The 16,936-nt window shown below is 31.2% G+C and overlaps 1 protein-coding gene across 2 annotated transcripts in view; it reads right to left on the bottom strand.

Moving 5' to 3' along the window:
• The window catches only part of LOC106099288, a 121,077-nt gene that overhangs the window by 82,995 nt on the left and 21,146 nt on the right, over nt 1-16,936 (bottom strand). Inside the window, exon 1 of one of the 2 annotated variants that reach the window (XM_013277791.1) lies at nt 6,897-7,119. The exons of the other annotated variant lie outside the window; for it this stretch is intronic. The gene's annotated coding sequence lies outside the window, so the exon portion shown is untranslated. Of the gene's footprint in view, nt 1-6,896; nt 7,120-16,936 lie in introns of those variants that run through there. 2 annotated transcript variants of the gene reach the window in all.

Below are 16,936 nucleotides of genomic sequence, written 5' to 3'. Positions count from 1 at the left end.
AAAAAAAAAAAAAAAAACATACAGACGAATTGAGTACCTCCTTCTTTTGGGAAGTCGGTCAAAAATAATCTCAAGTTAGTTTTAAATATGACAACTCAGTTTCATCAGTTATAGACTCTTAATATTATAAAAACTCGTTATATCTGTTTGTATGATTAATTATTTATTCTTCAACTAGATTTATCCCGCGACTTCACCCGTGCGGGTTTTATAAAAATGTACTAATTTTATTTTTTCTTCGACACGATCTTTTGCATCTATGCCAAATATTCATCCAGCCATACTTTCCAATATTATATTGAAAGGAAATATGATAAACAGCAACACTCAGAAAATATACAACGAAAGTCACAAAGGTATGTGCAAGGTAAAAATGCCTATGCCAAAAATAATGCTTACCTGGGTAGTTATAATATGTCAAATATTTGATGCTTTACGTTGCTTTTCTCATTAAAAAAGATAATAAATCTAAACGTCTTCAATATGAGTTTCGTCGCCAATAACAGGTTTTAGATCCGGCTGTTTTTGAATTTAATTATAATAAAATTTGCTATTCGATGGTAATTTGTGTTTTTGCATATATTTTGATACGCTTCATTTGGTTACGTAATACAATATAATAAACAAGCCTTTATAAGAAAATGTAGTCCAGTATTTAGTTTTTTAATATTTCAACATTAATTAAATTAAGTATATTTTGTGAATTAATGCTATAAAAACTAGCTGTTATTAAAAATAAAATGAAAAAAAAAACAAATTTAATAGCCTATGTGGTTTTTCCGACTTTTCTCCACATCTATGCCCGAATTTCATCGAGATCCGTTAAGCTGTTTAGGCTACACATTCTAACAAACATCTATCCATCTATCTATCCATCCATCCATCTATCCATCTATCCATCTATCTATCTATCTATCCATCCATCCATCCATCCATCCATCTAAACCTTCGCATTTATAACATCAGTAAAAATACTATAGCAAATTTTGGTTGGTAATACTTTCTTGTTTTAAACGATTTATTGTTAGTTTCAAAATTGATTCAAACATTTTATTTATTTTATTTATTTACGTTAACCTTTTCATACCGTTCAAGGTTGAAGTTTCGATTAAAATTATCAATCATTCATCATTTTTCTATCGTAATATGTTAAAGATTTTTGACCAAAGTGTTTGTTAATAAAACAATTGATAAAAATCTAAAAGCGTTAATGGAATCTAAAAGGTTAACAAAAAAACTTGTTTACAACTGGTTTAGACGAAAAATACTCATCGGAAATGACAAGTGAAATTTGTTTTGTCACAATTGGTTTCAATGTTTGACATCTTCAAATTGCATTTACTTTAAGAGTTACGTAGAACAAATGAGAAGCGCTTCGTTTCGCAAGGACATGTGTTATTCAATGCTTGTGACGTAGTGTGAAAAATACACCTCAAGCCAAAGAGTTTCTAAATATTTTACCAATACTAACTACATTTTTAGTGAAAATTACTTGAGTTTAGTATGATTTAAAATCTGCTAAAATCAGCGTCAACTGCGCCTTATTGTATTCATACAAAATATCATTTACTTTCATTTTTTTTTGCAAATAATCAAAGTAGATTTAAGAATTTAATAACTTCTACCTTCGTTACACAAATCTAGTAAGGAATGGAAATGATCATACAAAAGACATCAACGAGAGCGGAGACTTTTTTCGTTAATTTTGTTCTACCAGATTATTATTAAATCAAATAACCGGGACAACAATACTTAATGGTAATATTTGAATAACAACTTGATTTAACTTAACGTATACATAAATACGGAAATACATACAACGGCCTTCTATTATTAAAAACCTTGTTTTATATGTAAAGACTTTTGACTTTTGAGTATTTGTAATGTTGGAAAACATAGATATTATCCGGCAACCGATATCATTTAAAAATCGTTGCTTAAAATTCATTTATCAAACCCACATTTCTATGAAAACCTCGTCCTATTTACAATTCATGTTTATTAGAATAATTTAATGTTTAAACAGAAAATCTAGTTATTGAACTATATGGAATATACAGTAACCACAACTTTAAACTTTATTCCTTCGGTATTAGGACGAAAGTGGCATAGTTAGTTAGACATACTCTGATATTGACTCCCCTCCCCGAGCTCATAATTTCTCGCCGCGATATAACCTTCCGACGCCAATCAAACGTGTTTTATCATTAGTTGAATCAAATTAGACGATTTCTACTAAGTTACGGCGAGACCAGACCTATTTGATGTATTGTTATTACCTATTGTTCATAAGTAGTTCCTGCTTGATTTTTATATGAATGATTAAGTGCATAGAAGTCAAAGACCTGACAACTTTGAGATGAACACTGAGAACAATTGTAATAAGTATGAAGTTACTAATCTTGACCAAATAAAATAATCATAGCTTTTCAACGAACAAACTACAGTAGTTTTTTATTTATTGAGATTTTCTGACATGAAAATCTTTCTGAAACTTTGAATATACGAGCGGTTTAGCACGGTTTATCAAAAGCAACTCTATTCGCTTGAAAAAAAAGAAAAGTAAGCAACCTATGTATTCTTCCAGATGGCAAACTCTATGGCAAACTCTAACAATCATCCATCCATCTGAACTTTCGCATTTATAATATTAGTATGAAAAGTTTCATTTTTTAAAACTCCGTCTTTATCAACTATAAAAAAATATTGACTACGCTTAACCTATTTTGTGTGTTAAATATTTAAGGAATTGTTGACACTATAAACTCTATATCCAATATTGCAATGCAGCGAGACTGCGCCTTGTTTCGTAAGCACTGAGCAGCGAGCGCGTGTTCTGATATCTAATTGTATGTCACAACTGCACAGATATTTCATAAATATATAAGAATATTTACAAACCAGCGTTTATTCGGTAAAGGTAGCGTTGATTATGTTTTGCTTTTAAAATATAGTGTAAATTGTAGAATAATTTTATATAATATAAATGTATTATCACATAAAATATTTCATTATTATAATATTATTAATATTTCAATTATATTTTCTATGAATAGTAAAAAATATAAAAGCTTCAAGTGCGTGTATTCCCTAACTTATATGCAAACATATTCCTAAAACGGATAATTTGGATAACTAGCCAATGCCGGATACTACATTTGTGTATATTCTCATGAATTGAAACCTTATTCCGACCAAATAAAGGCAATTTTCGTGCGTTTATTCTCAATCGTATATCCTGTCGGAATAAACGTTTATAGCAAATCAGAAAATAGATAATAGGTCTATTTAAGAGTGTACCTACGCAATGATTTTCTTCCGATGACCTCTATTCTCTGAGAATACATATGTATAATAACACACAATCTATACTGTTATAATAAAGCGTAAACACACACTTCTCTGTTGCCTAAGATGACAGCAATTACAGCATATTTTTGAATAATTCTTTTTTCTATAAAAATGCCCACAATTACGTCACGCTTTAGGCTATACATTTTCACGCTATTAAATTTAGTGGGTAAATAAATTGAATAAAAACCCAAAAGTGGGAAAGAGACCATAAGTTGCTGCCAACATCAAGGAAGTAAGGTTGTCATCATGTCATGTTTTTGACATTTGCAATTGATGATTTGACAAATGTAAACAATCAAATAAAATTTACATTATTTCATGCGGATGAAGATGCAGGGAACAGCTAGTATTTAATAATACAATTTAAGATTTTAGATATAAATTTAAATATATTTTGTGCATCATTGTTATTTTATCTCCATATTTTATTACTTTCAGCAGCAATTCATTCTGCATTAAACGCTCCATAAGTCACAACTAAGCGAGTCCGTAATCCTTTCACACACGATCGGCTATTGCGCAAGCAGTCCGAGTTATTGTTAACAACAATAACTGACAACAGTTACCGCCGGCGATCCCGTATCAAAGCGGTTAACCGAACCATTTACTTTCTTTTGTTTGTACTATTTACTGTCCCCATACTTCAGCATTCTCGACCTTATTCCTTTGTTTTAAGGATGTCGCTGCCCCGAATTTTTTATGTTAATTTTTATAAGTACAAAGCACGTGTTGAAATTTTATGACTGGGTGTGTACCGTGGGACTTTCAATACCGCTATATGAATGTATATTGCCATTGATTTGTATGTAACATAGGGACTTGATTATGTTTAAAAATTCGCACACGTTGAGCGAGTTGTTTTTTATTTCGTCAAAGATCATGTATCATCTTACGCGTTTAAAAAATGATTATAATTTGAAAACTATTAGTGAATGCTATTTAATATTATTTAATTTGTATTTCCCTAAATTTTATTTGACACAAGTTTTGGGTCATATTTCTATTCAAAAGACAACTCCTTAACTTAACTTACCACATAAGTATGGAATTTGACGATTTAAAATTTGTTCACAATCTAGCGAGGATCTAACTTAAAACGTCAGCTTACATGTTTTTTGCTTAGCAATTTAATATAACTAACTACATCATACTTCATACTAATATTATAAATGTGAAAGTTTGGATGGATAGATGTTTGTTAGAGTTTGTAGCCTAAACCGCTGAACAGATTTCTTTGAAATTTAGTATAGATGTAGAGAATAGTCTGAAAAAATACATTGGTTACTTTCTTTTGTTTTTATTAATGTCACGCGGACGGAGTCGCGGGCGAAAGCTAGTATTTGTATAAATAAAAATAAACGTATTTTATTCAACACCAAGATGGAATCGATGTTATTAGTTTTTATAACATAGTTGACGATATAATCAACAAACGCGATTTCTTAACTTGTATCGGCCGTTTCGTACTGTTTTCAAAGCCTTGAATGTTTACTTAAACACGTCGTTAAAATTAAATCCGTTTTACAACTCTGATTAAATCTAAAACGGATTGGTATCATTATTAAACCTACCGATGTTTAAATTTTTTTTAATTGATAAAACAAATAAGTTGTAAATTATTTATTTTGTATCTACTATTTTATGTAAAAGTTAAATTAAACCAATGAAATAATTAAATAATAATTAAAATGAATAATGCTTGTAGCACAATTTTCTTTTTTATTATGCATATTTCTTATATTAAAATAGGTTAGTTAACCAATATAACTACTTATAAAATTTTACGTATTCAAAACTAACCAGTTTTCTATTATCGCAAATACAAATTTTAATAGTCTATTACGGTATTTTAACTTATCACGACTAATTACTTTCCAATTATCTTTTAATTGTCAGTAATGTTGAGTAATACTGTTATCGAATCAATTACTAATTAAATTTATGTACCGTTATATCAACATTAGATAGAGGTTATATAGTTAAATTAACGGCAATTGTAATTTTAATAACTTGAGCGTAATCATTACTTAGTAAAACTCCAAAATAGTTTTATAAATGTTCATATCAAATAAAAGTAAAAAAGCTATAATACGAAAAAAACCAAATCTCTTTTGATACATGAATAGTATTACAACAAATTATTTATTTTCCATAAAAACGTTCCATAAAACTCCAAATGCTGTGTCAATGCTCTAAAAACTAGCTTGTCACTTCCCGTGCCTTTTTTATTGCCACGCTAGATATAAATATAAATCTATTTGTTACTGTCCTGTTTGTTGCGTATATTTTGATTATCATATAATATGAACATTTATATTATGCCTTGTTTTATAATAAAAAAATACAGTATAGATAAAGGACCACAGCGAAATTGCAGACAGGTCATTTCGATGGGTCAGAAATTTCACTTCCATATTTTTATCGCATATAAGAAATACGTCTAAAATCTCATCCAAAATAATTTACAGAATTGATGAAACTCGGAGCTATGCTTTTAAAAGTTTTACAACTAAAAATAATATAATACTGCATGTAGGACAGTTCGGAATTAAACTTAAATCCACACCCGAGCCGGTTACGCTACGGTTAACAATCGCGACATACAATCTTACAATCTCCCGATAAAACACCGAATCTGACGCAATCATAAAAATGGCACTCATTTATATACAACGAACAAAAAGTCTCTTAAGATTTTTCTTAAATATATTCAGCAATAAATTTCATATACATAAAAGTCTTATGTCATATTTATTGAACTTTAAATAATTTACTTCAATGATTTTTATTGTTACTGTTACCCATCTTATATTAGAATATTTTAGAATTTCACTTATGTATCTTTACATATGACACATGACATTTTATAGGTAAAACCCAAAACGTAATTACTATGCCCACATAATATGTTCAAATTAAGAATTTACCATTTCGGTGCTGCTGACCAATCAGAGGTCACCTTGATACAGAACTAGAATTTTTATTAGGTATTCGCAACTTGGAATTTCTGCCTACTTTAGACAACAACCGTTCCGATGCAGGTCGCGCATACAAAAGATATCAACGAGCGCTGCTCAACATTTATTTATGAGAAAATACATAGTTCTTAAATGTAATGTATTATTTTAAATAATATAGCAACATGATACCAAAAAAAATTTTTAAAGTTAAATTTTTAATTTTTCAACATCTTTATTAGTTCTATTTAAATAAATTTTCTATAATAGAGCACAGCATAAGTTACACAAAAGATATTTCAATTTACAATGTACGCCGATACTTTCAAATTTGATTCGCGTTATTATTTTTAAAAGTAGGACAATTTTAGTGCACCGGCTGCATGCTCGATTCCGCATTGATTTGCGTATGCACGCACGCATCGGTATCTCTAAATGTGAGACGCCGAACGAACGCCGTCCAACACTTCTTGATACCTAAGTTGCAACATTTTCACAACTCCTGACATTTCCGCATATCGAGACGAGAATTGTGTAATAGTCAATTACGCGACGTCCGATTAAAAATAAACCTAAAACACTCACCGCTTGCAAAAAACTCTGGCGAAGTGAAAGTCGGTTCCCGAACGGAACTATTAGCAAGCGCCGAACGTCACTATTATTGCTGGCACAAAACACTGAAAATTCACTGTTGACATAAAATAAAACACGGAGTTCGATATTTGAAATTGAATGTTCGGTGGATTTGAAAGTCGCGCGGTAGTGAGGCGCGCGGCGACGGCGGCGGACGGGCGCGCGGGCGGCTGGCGGCGAGAGACTGCGCGCGCGCCGGCGATCGCCCAGCCCCGAAATACTAATCACCTTGCTATCGAGAATGTAATACTGGTGCAAGTATTAAGATTTTGCGATATTACTATTTTAAATCTTTCATTTATCGATATGTCAAAAAAATAAACAACATTTATGCAAAGAAACATATGTTTTGGCCCAAATAGGATAGTACTACAGTATCTTGTTACATTTTTTGATAAAGATAAAAAAGCGTATCTAACAAAAGCTCACAAATTTATCGATTCTATAAGAAATAAGATACTTAACATCAACCAACTCTTTCACCATAAACCTAATATCGCTAATCAAAGTTTAAAACTCTTATAACTTACACCATAGACCATGCGGGTAAAACACGCACCCAATATGACGTTTTTCATTTCACTCGGCAACTGTTAAGGTCGGAAATTGGTCACAAATATGACCTATCAGAGAACGTTATTTGTGACGCCACATAAAAAGGAAACAGGTCATTGCCAAATTAGTTCCGGATTCCTCGTCAATCTTTTCATTACCTTTGCACACTATGTATTCAGGAATTTAGCACATAACATCTTAGCAAACAAAACAGAATAAATTACACGTGCCGTCGATTTCCTTTAAAGTTAAATTATATTGAAAATGACTACAATAGAAAACTGATTTTCCCCTGTCCTCTTCTCAGACGAAACGATAAAACTCTCTTTTCATACTGCCCTCAAGGCATAAGCTTTATTTCTCATTCACACAAAGTAATTTTCTATACTAATATTATAAAGAACAAAGATTTGCATTTTTGTATGCATTGTAATAAGCGAAAAACTATTGAGCGAATTTCTAAATTTTTTACCAAAACATAACAACGTTATCAATAAGTAACATAAACTATATTACTATTTTTATTAATTCAACAGAGACGAAGTCGCCAGCAACAGCTAGTTATTAATATTTAGATTCAACTTATAGTATACTATGAAAACTGCTGTATAAACAAATCGACATATGCAAAGTTTCGCTGTCGCCTTGTGGCCGCCCACATCTTTAAGGCGCGGGCAATTAGATTCAAACACTTGCTGTATGTTTTCTGACAGTGTTCTCTGTGGGTTGATTACAATGAATTTGATTCTTATAGACAGACAAGACTTTTTAAGAACTTTTTAGCACCCATGTAGGCCTAATTTTAGTCCCTTTTCCTTTCCGCCCTTTTCTTTATAGGAAAAGTGGATTTACGGCGCATAAGAAGGGGAGATATCCTGTGAATGTGGGTGTCCTCTTCCCTCGATTAGGGTAGGCATCGCATCTGCAATTACAGATGTCTATAGGCAGCGGTCGCTTCGACATTTTGACGAATTCAGGCCGCCTTTCGCTCGTTTAATTTTAGAGAACCAACTAATACTAACGACTCTCTCATCAGCTAGATATTTTTGATTGATTACATTTGCCGCATATCTTTATATAACAAAGTGTACATTTTAAGACATCTCTACTCTTTGTCACAATTTTTAAACATCTTTGTATTCTTCTAAGCGCAATTTGTAACCAGTATCAGAAAGTTAATATTTTTCAAATGTTTGTTAAAAGATACATAATTAAAACAATAGCTATCTTTGTAAAATTGCTTAATGACTACATCATTTACAAATTATAACAGTTATTTTTACAGTTACAAGCGCAATGTGACTTTACCGTTTGAATTACCTATTGATAACAGCTAATTGCGTCATATTTAAAAAATGTCATTCGTTTTTAGTAAATACTAAGTCATTTTTGTTCCATAAAACTCAAATAAATAATCTAGAATCAAGACGAAGTATATTATGGTCAAATTAATCTAATTTCACTTGTGTATAATTCACATGCAGATATGTATAACACAATTACAAAAGATCTTCCAGATGTCCGTTAACGAATGAATGCAACGAATGAATGCCTCATCCAGAATTCATTCAAAAATGACCTTGATCCAATTTTGACGACGTTAAATGAATGACATTCAATAATTCATTTTTACCTGTTTGTATAATTAGGTAGGGGAATTCCGAAAATACTTCGAGAAGTGTAAATAGACCACAAATTGAATAAGAATGAATGAATGACTCATCTGAGAATGAATGAAGATGAATGGTGAGCAATATCCTTTACTCCTTTGAATATTAGGTACCTTAATGTTATTCATCTCACCGTGACTCTTGCATTGACATATATTAGTCTCTTTTTATACGAAGAGAAAATAAGAGATGGCAACATTAGAAATTGCACTGCGGTTTAAAGCCACAGTTAACAGTAAAAAAAACAACACTAACTATTACGGGATCATTAAAAATTGACGAGGCGTCATCAAAACAAAGTGTAGAAGGCTTACGTGTCAACATATGACATTGGCCTAGTTGTAGTGAATATTCGGTTACAACGCACAAGTGACGAACCCCGCACCTCTGTATGCATCTATAATTAATGTGTCGTTCGCTTCTCACTTCGATGTACCATTAGTTACATCATCGTGTTGGTATGATGAGCGGTTATGAGTGTCATAATAAGAGTCATAATTGGATAACTCTTAAAAATTGTGTTCGATTTGTGCAAAAAATCTGCCAACTTAATCTCAAATTTGCCTGAGGCTTATAAAAACCATCACACTGAGAGCCTTTTCTATGAAAAGCGAAACTCTTCAGACAGACGTACAATATGTAGTAAATAAACTTTGAAAAACAATTCATCATCATACAAGACTAAAGAAAAAATCAACTTAATATGTCAACTTACAATATTGGAAATACTTCAAGGTCGTTCGCATTTATAAATACTTATAATATTTCTGATAAAGGAAAATGAGTTTAAATGGATCTGTAATATAAAGGCCTTTATCTCTTAAAAATACAATAGTTAAATATTAAATGACACGTCACCATTTCTGCCTCAATGGGTTTAACCAAAACCCTGAGAGGATTCAAATTATGACGTATTAACGACGCCGGAAACTATGTTATAAGGCGTTAAGTCATTTTTTCTGAATCTCGATTGAATTTGAAAACAATTGGAATTATTTGCATTTTAACTACTTTTACTTTATGCTTTTATTACGATTGTGTTTTTATTCGAAAACTTCTTCCAAAATCCTGTACATACATAACGTGGTTAATCAAAAAATTACACAGAACAATAGATAAGCAAATAATAGGCTTAACAGAAGTTTTCGGGCGTGTTTAAGTTTTACCTGACACGTGAGATGTCCCTTTTAAGGTGTTTATAGCGAGTTCGTCGAACCGAAACTAAGATATAATTTTCCTTCTACGCCTCTCTGACATCATGCGGTCCTCTAAAGGACATCTGTGTATATTTTAATAAAGTAACAATTATTTTTAACAAAGCGAATACAATGACCAAGCTTAAGTTAGTTAGCATAAAGGTGCTAAACGTTCATTTATCTTTGAATTTAAGATGTGAAGGAAACAGACTGATGTATTTTTCTAATATGTTTTTTAAATACATGTTCGAAAGGGACATGTTAATCTCATATTGCCTCTCTTTACTTCAAATTTAGAAGTATTAAAAATCAGATTAAAATACCTTTTTCCTTATCAGCATTCAATACTCCAAAGGATTTATGAATCATTCTTTTATGGAAAATAATGCAAAATATGTAATCAAAACACGGTTTAGTCGGAGATATATCAAAAGGAAATCCAAAACATTTCAATTAAAGGTCCAAATATTTTAGAATTGCACTCACATGGTAATAAAAATGTAAAATATTGGCAATTTATTTGTCCGAGATGACACCTGATGCATTACCATGAACACAGCGCGTTTAAAAACCTATTACTCTCAACACGGAATCGAAATGAATACTCAATTTGTTTAAAAAAAGAACATAAATCGATTATGCAATTCATTCGATTATTAATAAAGGCGGGGCCACACTGAATGAAGAAAAACGAGTACCAATATTAAAATTTCTTACCATTTCTTTTCATTACTTTGAACAATGTAACGTTATCTTAAACACGAACATATTTAATTATCTCTTAGATACAAAGATAGCATTCGAAACGAGTTCCTGGCTGTAAATATTTTCGATCTGATTTAAAATATAACACGCGTATTAAAAATTAAACAATCAATTTTTGTTTTCTGTTCATTTCTATATCTTGGGTGTGTCTATGTACAGATGTTTTATTTTTTTTTCCTTCTTGGCTTTTACAGATGTTCAAGTAAATTTCAATAACGTTTTCTATTTTCAAATGGCTATCAATGAAATTTAAAAAAGGAACGAATCGATACATGCAGAAGAAATGTATAATAACTTAATTGAAATTTCTCGTAACGTGTATTTTTATTTTTACTCGCTGTTAGCCGCAGGCGCCGCACCGTGCCACTAATGTCAAAATATAAATCAATTGGAAAGCAAATACATCGTCTGGGAATACTTCCGCGATTGATCTATCTTCTTCTGAGTATTTGATGCTGTAGGGCTGCCAACTTTAATGAGTAGGTATTATAAAATTTGTGCATTTTCTACGAACAGTCTTATTTACATTAAAAAATTAGATTTGAAATTCAAAACTTTTTTTAAAATTGTACACTCAATCTCTTTGATCTTAAGAGAATTTAAATTGTTTAAAAGAGAAGAGAAGAGAGGTAAGAGAGACAAGAGTTTAAAAGTCTAATTGTTGCTTAATAAATCGTTTTATGGCAACGATGAGTCAACTTTTATCTGATCATATTTAACTAGCTAAACTAAATATTTGGGCTGTCATAATTTAACACTTCTTGGTATTAGAATTTTAGCACGTATTCTAAATTTGTTATTTCAAATAGTATAATAGCATATAAAAAGGCAGAGTAAAGAAAAACAATGATTTTTTAATTTTTCTTCTGTTTCGAAACCTCCGAATTTTTTAACTAGTAAAATGTATTTTTGTTTATTTTACTACACATATTTTCTCGTTATGTTTGAATAAAATTAAACTCTGTAATTGTTTTTGACAACCCTTGCAATGGCGAACGAGTTGCGTGAACCAAAACAAATTACAATTTCGTAGTAGTTTAAAAATGTATTCATAACAAATTCGAATAATGAACATATTGGGCAAGCTTAAATATTTATTGTCGCGTTTTGAATAAATACGCAATATTTATTACACTCTTAAACAAACTTATCTTCTTCTAAATAGTGATCTATGACGTCACGATATGCCGCGTGTTCCTGCGCATTCTTAATTCAAATACATTTTGCATGATTGTAAAATTGAATTCATTTATTTCAAATACAATATATTTTTAACTTTGTTATTTAAGGTACAAATTAAACATTAAACATTCTTTTGAAACAGATAAAAGTAAGTAGGTAGACATGTAGTTCGTATATTTGGTATGTTGTGCAAAAAGAACATCATTGTATGCTTAACGGTGCATTGTTCCCCCGTTAATGGACGAGACAAATAAGTTATTTTGGCGGCAAAACGTAGGAGTCGAATTTTTACGGAGCTCCAAACAACTCTTAATTTGCTTTCATTTTGACGCTTATTACTTTGGAATAGATACTAAATTCGCTTGTAACTTTACTGTTTTTATCTTTGTTAAAGTTTGTTTGTTTTGTTTATATGGAAATTCGGTATTTGGTTGCAAGTTACGCGGTAAGTTGTGGATCTGCTTGATATTGATGTTACCGTTACAAAGGTTAATGCAACTCTTGTGACATAACAGTTGCCCTTGACAAGTTCAACTGACCTACTTACTCAATACATATTTTTTTAATTTAACTTTCTCTTTACACATAGTTAACATATTTGTAAGTTTTATAACACTTACTTAGGAATAAGTAGTAATTAGTTTTTATTTCCTAACTTACTTGTGTTATAAGAAGTAACATATTTTTGCAGGGCTTGCATAATATTATTTGAGATTACATGTAATAAAACAAGACAGGGGAAACACATTTCCAACCTTACTTATTACTAGATTTTCCTACAAGCCATACAGAAAAAAAAACCGTCATCAAAAAACTAAAAACCCCGGGCACTTAATAACTAGTATCACATACCGGTCATATTATTAAGGTTAGTGATTTGTCTTTAAATTGAGTCGCAATGACTAACGGATTTTCCGTCAAAGAGTAAACAAAAAAAAAACATAAGTCTGGCCAAAAATAACCGTCAGATATAATTTTATTCGAAATTCGAATTGCCGCCAACAATCAGTATTCATTACGACACGGCGAACTTCGTCGACGAGTCCCGTAACGGGAATGTCGGTCAAAGAGTAATCGTGTCAAACCACCCGTGGCTCGATATACGATCCAGGGCTACTACTCGTAAATCCCTCTTTCCCGGTAACCTAACAGTACACGCAAAACTAACACTTCGAAAATTAACTCTAATCACATTAGAATAAAGCATAATTTCTAATAACACTACGTGTTCGTAGTTGTAACTAACGTTGAAAGTTATGACTCATTAGTTCATGTTTCTCTTCACGTTTTTGCTGTAATTATGATAATAAAAATAAATGTTAATGTAAATTTTAATAATTATACCTTTTAAATCGATGTTACGGTAATAAGGTTATGTTTAACTTATATCGTTTACAAACAAATAAAATGGATACAAAACTAACCACACTGGTAAATTTTGTTAGAAAAAATTGTCCATTTTAGGAAAGAACATAGTCTTAGCATTTGATCTATAGTTAAAAGATGCTTGAACCAAAAACTCAAATGTTATACAAATGAGTACTAATTTACATTAAAAAACGGACTTGGAATTCACTCATCTTGACTTAATCTTTGACTTAGAGCGTGCGCACACCTGAAACTAAGCTATCGCACAACCGTTTAGTCGCGCTTTGATTCATATGAACTTATATGGTGCGCACACAACTCGATTTTTAGCTGTGTAACTAAACATGGACTGTGAAACAATTGACTATCGCGTAACATTTGAGCGATAGTTTAGTCGAAGATGTGCGTCCGCTCTTAGGAATTCTTAATTAAACTTGTCAATTAGAATCATTGGATGCACGACCTAAAATGCAGGACTTATTGGCCTTAAATCGTATTAGGTAATACAAGACTGTTTAGAAAAAGAAAAAAGCAAGTGCAAGGATAATGCATGTAACAGTTATCCACAAACTGCAACATTTATCGCATCGCATTACTCTCAATTCTGTTACTTCTTAAATCATAATGAGAAATGAATATGAAATTCTTTTTTTAAAATCTTTCGTATGCATTCTTTGAAATAACTCTTTCGTAATAATACTGTAACAACTTATCAACTGTCAAAATGGGTGTAATAATTTAAAAAAGCAACCTGTCAAATGTACAAAAGCGAGTGCTGACTGAAAACGAAAACCGCTGAAGCAAATGAGATAACGGTGTTTTACCATCGATATTGATCGTTATAAATAACATTTCTTATTTCATTCACGCCGTCGGAAATACGTTGCAAAGATAATGTAGGAACAGAGAGTACAGTTATTAATTAATTAGGGTTTTCTGACAATGTAACCTTACCTTAACAAATTAGTTTGCCGATCACAGATTAAGGAAGACACAATATAAATAGTAATCTTACTAACATCATAAATATGAAAGTTTAGATGGATGGATGTTTGTTAGAGTTTGTAGCCTGAACGGATCTCGATGAAATTTGTCATAATCGTAGAAGCTATCTGGAAGAAGACATATTACTTACTTTTGTTTTTATTTTAATTCTACGCGGATGGAGTTGCGGGCGAAAGCTATATTTAAACGTTTTCGGATCTGATAATATGCTACTCACAGGCTGTATGTCAAATTTACTAAATTGACAAAATATAATCAATAAAAGGTGTCGAAATTTAATATCCTAAAGTAATAATTATAATACCGAGAAACATTTTGGTTAAATTTACTCAAACATTTAACACAAAATATTTGCTGACAAACTAAAGCTAAAAATTTGTATAATAAAATAAATACAAAAGTATTTCCTTTTGTTCTTAAACAAATTTGAAACAACAAAAGAAACGTAACAAATTGAATTCGTGTAGAGTTTTTCTTTATCGATTCCCTTTTACATATTGTTCCGGAATTTGGTTTTAAAATATTATGTAAAGTGAATTGATAAAGGCATACAGTTAATGAATTAAATTCGCTACCCACTTGAATAAAATATTAAACAGTATTGTCACTATCGGTGCTTATTTAGCTAGAGTGAATGTTATTATGACTAGGTTTTGTCAATATGATTGTTGGATCAAGTTCAATTTTCGGTAGGGTAGGGAATAAATTTCCTTCACCGTGCAACCACAGTACGTATGACGGTAGGTGTTTGAGTTTACATATCGTGTTATTTATTACATTATAAAAGGTATCGTGGATCGCGCATTTCGGACTCCCCACTGCATGTACGATGACATATCACTATTTATGGCGTTCACGTATTGTCACCGCTGTATACCACTTGATGTATGTTCCGTTTGTTCGAATAGATAGCGAACGCTTCCGAAGTCTGTTATCTATGGGCACAGTGTGTTCGCGAAATGACCTTTGACCACTGCTATAATGTTATAACGCCGAAGTGCGAAATATTTGAATTCATAACTAAAATAATTTACATTAATCTGTTAGGTATATGATTGTTGAACGAAACAAGTGAATTAAAATCAAAAATTGTAAAAGGATTTCCGGTTTCCCGTCTACATTTAACCATTCATTAGTATTTGTGGTTCGATAACTAGAAAGGCCAAGAAAGGCTTAAAGAAAGGAAGAATGGAAGAATTTGGAAAAGGCCTATGTCCAACTAGGACACAAAGATAATAAATAACAAAACGAAAAATTGACAATAAATGAAATAATGATTATAATGTGTCAATATTAAATTCAATTTATGTAACATGACAGTAATTAATTATCTGAATAAGGGCTTATTATTAAAAACTAGAAATGAGTTTCCCAACTACGTAACTCCTTTTAAACATAGTAACTTATAAATCACTAGGTATTGATCGAGTAAATGGAAACTTCAGTAACCCAGCATAAGACAGGTAAAGTTTACAACTTCAAGGGGACGTTTTAATAAAATACCTTCGAAGATAAGAAATTGTGTATAATGATAACCATCGAGAGTTTACTGTGTTTTTAATGAAACATAACAATATGACAATACTTGTAAACTTGTTCTGGTGCGAGAAACTGCGTACGACAAAAACGATTCCGATGAAACTTCTGTCAGATATGGAATGATTGAGTGCCATTTAATTGGCAATGTCACAGATAGTTCAATTATACTCAGAGAAAGCGAGAGTGAAAGTTAAATATGGTTGCAATATAATAATGCAGCCGCTGCATTGTACTTAACTTGCAGGCCTTTTAACACTTCAAGTATTATATTTTCTTAGTAACTTATGACGAAACATAAATATAGATTAGGAAATGGTTTTAAGTTTTTTTTAAAATACCAAAAAAAAATGACGATCAATATCTTATAACATTACAAGTGTCCGATGATTACTAACTTTTAACATATCTATACTTCTATACTAACATAATAAAGCGTAAACACACACTACTTTGTGGCGTAAGAGGTCAGCAATCATCGCATATTTTTGAATAATCCTTTTTAAATAAAAAAAATCCTACAATTACGTCACTCTTTAGGCTATATATTTTCACGCTATTAAACTTAGGGGGAATAAAACAACAAGTCAACATTAATGAAGCAAGGTTTTTGTGGTAACGATAATTTTTGACCGACTTCCCAAAAGAAGGAGGTATTCAATTCGTCGGTATATTTTTTTTTTTTTTATTTTTTTTTATGTGTGTTACGGCATAA

This window comes from Papilio polytes, unplaced genomic scaffold (genome assembly GCF_000836215.1).
Source record: "Papilio polytes unplaced genomic scaffold, Ppol_1.0 DF824135.1, whole genome shotgun sequence".
NCBI classification, from domain to species: Eukaryota; Metazoa; Arthropoda; class Insecta; order Lepidoptera; family Papilionidae; genus Papilio; species Papilio polytes.
This window is presented reverse-complemented; position numbering and strand designations above follow the sequence as displayed.